This window comes from Colobus angolensis, unplaced genomic scaffold, assembly GCF_000951035.1.
Source record: "Colobus angolensis palliatus isolate OR3802 unplaced genomic scaffold, Cang.pa_1.0 Scaffold469, whole genome shotgun sequence".
Taxonomy (NCBI): Eukaryota; Metazoa; Chordata; class Mammalia; order Primates; family Cercopithecidae; genus Colobus; species Colobus angolensis.
The window spans coordinates 678,366-682,383 of NW_012118143.1; positions in this window are offsets into that span (position 1 = coordinate 678,366).

Genomic DNA, 4,018 nt, shown 5'->3' on the forward strand with positions numbered 1-4,018 from the left:
GTATTTCCTGAATTTGAATGCTGGCCTGCCTTGCTAGGTTGGGGAAGTTCTCCTGGATAATATCCTGCAGAGTGTTTTCCAACTTGGTTCCATTCTCCCAGTCACTTTCACGTACAACCATTCAGACGTAGATTTCGTCTTTTCACACAGTCCCATATTTCTTGGAGGCTTTGTTCATTTCTTTTTACTGTGTTTTTCTCTAAACTTCTCTTCTCACTTCATTTCATTCATTTGATCTTCAATCACTGATACACTTTCTTCCAGTTGATCAAGTCGATTACTGAAGCTTGTGCATTTGTCACATAGTTGTCGTGTCATGGTTTTTATCTCTATCAGGTCATTTAAGGACTTCTTTATGTTGGTTATTCCAGTTAAACATTCGTCATACTTTTTTCAAGCTTTTTAGCTTCTTTGCAATGGGTTCAAACTTCCTCCTTTAGCTCGGAGAAGTTTGATCATCTGAAGCCTTCTTCTCTCAACTCATCAAATTAATTCCCCGTCCAGTTTTTTTCCATTGATGGCAAGGAGCTGTGTTCCTTTGGAGGGGGAGAGGCACTCTGAATTTTAGAATTTTCAGCTTTTCTGCACTGCTCTTTGCCCATCTTTGTGGTTTTTATCTACCTTTGGTCTTTGGTGATGTTGATGTACAGATGGGGTTTTGCTGTGGGTGTCCTTTCTGTTTGTTAGTTTTCCTTCTAACAGTCAGGACCCTCAGCTGCAGGTCTGTTGGAGTTTGCTCGAGGTCCTCTCCAGACCCTGTTTGCCTGGGTATCAGCAGTGGAGGCTGCAGAAAAGTGAATATTGCTGAACAACAAATGTTGCTGCATGATCGTTTCTCTGGAAGCTTCATCTCAGAGGCGTACCTGGCTGTGTGAGGTGTGAAGTGTGTCTGCCCCTAGTAGGAGGTGTCAGGTGTCTCCCAGTTAGGCTACTTGGGATCAGTGACCTACTTAAACAGGCAGTCTGTCCATTCTCAGATCTCAAACTCCATGCTGGTAGAACCACTACTCTCTTCAAAGCTGTCAGACAGGTACATTTAAATCTGCAGTGGTTTCTGCTGCCTTCTGTTTGGCTATGCCCTGTCCCCAGAGGTGGAGTCTACAGAGGCAGGCAGGCCTCCTTGAGCTGAGGTGTCCTCCACCCAGTTCAAGCTTCCTGGCCGCTTTGTTTACCTACTCAAGCTTCAGCAGTGGTGGGCGCCCCTCCCCCAGCCTTGCTGCAGCCTTGCCGTTAGATCTCAGATTGCTGTGCTAGCAATGAGGGAGGCTCCGTGGGCATGGGACCCTCCAAGCCAGGTGTGGGATATAATCTCCTAGTGTGCCGTTTGCTAAGACCCTTGGTAAAGTGCAGTATTAAGGTGGGAGTGACCCGACTTTCCAGGTGTTGTGTGTCACAGTTTCCCTTGGCTAGGAAAGGGAATTCCCTTCCCCCTTGCACTTCCCGTGTGAGGCAATGCCTTGCCGTGCTTCAGCTCTCACTTGGTGGGCTGCACACACTGTCCTGCACCCACTGTCCGACACGCCCCAGTGAGCTGAACCCAGTACCTCAGCTGGAAATGCAGAAATCACCTGTCTTCTGTGTCACTCATGCTGGGAGCTGGAGGCTAGAGCTGTTCCTATTCAGCCATCTTCCCTTTATTTCTTAATAGTAAAATGATTAATTTTATCTTGGCACATGGCCACCTGGAATAAAGACTTTATTTTTCTTGCTCTTTTGCATTTGCTTATGGCCATGCAATTAAGTTCTGACCAATGGATATCAGGTGACAGAGGCAAGAAACCAGGGGGCAACTCCAAGCAAAGAACTGAATCCTGCCAACTGTTACGTGAGTAAGCTTGGAAGCAGACTGGTCCCCAGCTAGGCCTTCACATGAGACCACAGCCTCACCCAACACCTTGAATGCAGCCTTGTGAGAGATTGTGAGACAGAAGATGCAACTAAGCCATGCTCAGATTCCTGATGCACATAAAAGCTGCTTAATTTTAGAATAATTTATTACACAGCAATAGGTAATACAGGGATAAATGTGGCAGTGGAACATGTGACTTTCTGAAAGTGCCCTTCAGTAGAAAGGCTGTGCCCTTCTTCTGTTCCTTCCTCTTGATAGCTAGATTAAGGCTATAATGACTGGAACCCCAGCAGCCATTTTGAACCACGGAGCAGAGCAACAGGTAAAAAGTAACCTGAGTTCCTGAGATTATTATGTACAATACCATCCTGGATCACCTACACCTACATTTACAACTTTGAGTTTTTTGGTCACTTAAAGACAAGTCTAGTCCTATCTAACAATTGTGTCTAATATTACTGTTAACATCATATAAATATTTTTGAGCACTAGCTTTCTTTCTACCCCAACATCATGGAAGAATAAAAACTAATACAAAATATCTTGTGGCATACTCCTTGTATTTCAGGAATATGTAGTCTAATTTCAAAATGATTTTCATGGCTTAGCTAAATTTTTCTCACTAAAGTCCATCTCCAGCAGAATTTCCTTACATAAATATATGCAGTTCTCTAAAGAATGCTGAATTGTTTTTGGTGATGGGAAACATTTATTTTGTGATGGCAATGTTCACTCCTATTTCTGTCCGTTGGTCAGAAAATTGAAGTTTTACACATTTTTTTTTCTTTTTAAGTAAGAAATTTACATATATAATAAGTTTTGGTTTTATTCCTGGCAAGTTGTATTAACCTGCCCAAGTTCTTTACTACCTTAAAGCCTCAGTCTCTCAATTGGCAAGAGAGGAATAATTATATTACCCTCCTCCTAGTGTAGGTTAAATGAGATAATTTACCAAAAATATTTAACATAGAGCTCTACCTAAGTAATTACTCCATAAATGGTGACTTCAATTATATTTTTGAAATGTTATTATTAATACATTTATCTACAGCAAAGATTTCATGTTGATTCTGGCCTTCTTTGGTTCTATTAATATGTTGGCTTTGAAGTCCTCTGCAGATAATGCCTGAACCTGAAAAAAAAATTGCTTAAAGTTGAAATTCTCAGACACCAGGGCAGACTAAGAAGGCAGATATTTTTTTTGTTTGGGGAATGGCCTTTCCAGGCATCCCTCACATTCTTCTCTATGCAGGGAGTGATCTTTATTCTTATATCTATGGCAGGCTCAATAATGACAACAGTTGATTACCTTCTTTTTCTTGAATAACTTCACAGGTGAATACTCTCCCCAACTACCACAAGTTTCTTCAGTCCTCTATTATGTGATTCTTAGCTGTTCAAGAAGTTCTTCCTTAGATTTTGATTTACATAAATGAACTCACAGAAAGACCTAGATACCTAGAAATTTTTTCACTAGTTGACTGCTGGTATCATTTGCAGCTATACAAGGTATATATTTAAGGGCAAAATATTGCCCAGACTTTGGTCTCTCCTGTGGATTTTATGCTGCTTTTTGCTATGGGGGTCATCTGTTGAGATAATTAGTTTTGACAAATGCTTGCTGGTCTAGTTTTCTGGAACACAGGGCTACTCATATAATCCAGTCCCAGGTTCATGTGAATTTTTCTATGCTGCTCACCCAGCTGCTTTGGTTTGCCAGAGACTGTTCAATACTAGAATTTTCATACAAAACTCTGCTCTCCACCCCACCCAAGAAGCTTAGTTCCCTCAGGGATGTGATCAGGATTGAAATCACTGGAAAAATATTGTAGCTCTAATTTGTGTTAAAGAAATCCTGAGCTGGCCCCAGGGTTTAGCAAGCTCAGATATTCCATAAAAATGAGGTTTTGGGCTGGGCGCAGTGGCTCACGCCTGTAATCCCAGCACTTTGGGAGGCCGAGACGGGCGAATCACAAGGTCAGGTGATCGAGACCATCCTGGGTAACACAGTGAAACCCCATCTCTACTAAAAATACAAAAATTTAGCTGGGCATGGTGGCGGGCGCCTGTAGTCCCAGCTACTCGGGAGGCTGAGGCAGGAGAATGGCGTGAACCCGGATATGGAGCTTGCAGTGAGCCGAGATCGCACCACTACACTCCAGACTGGGC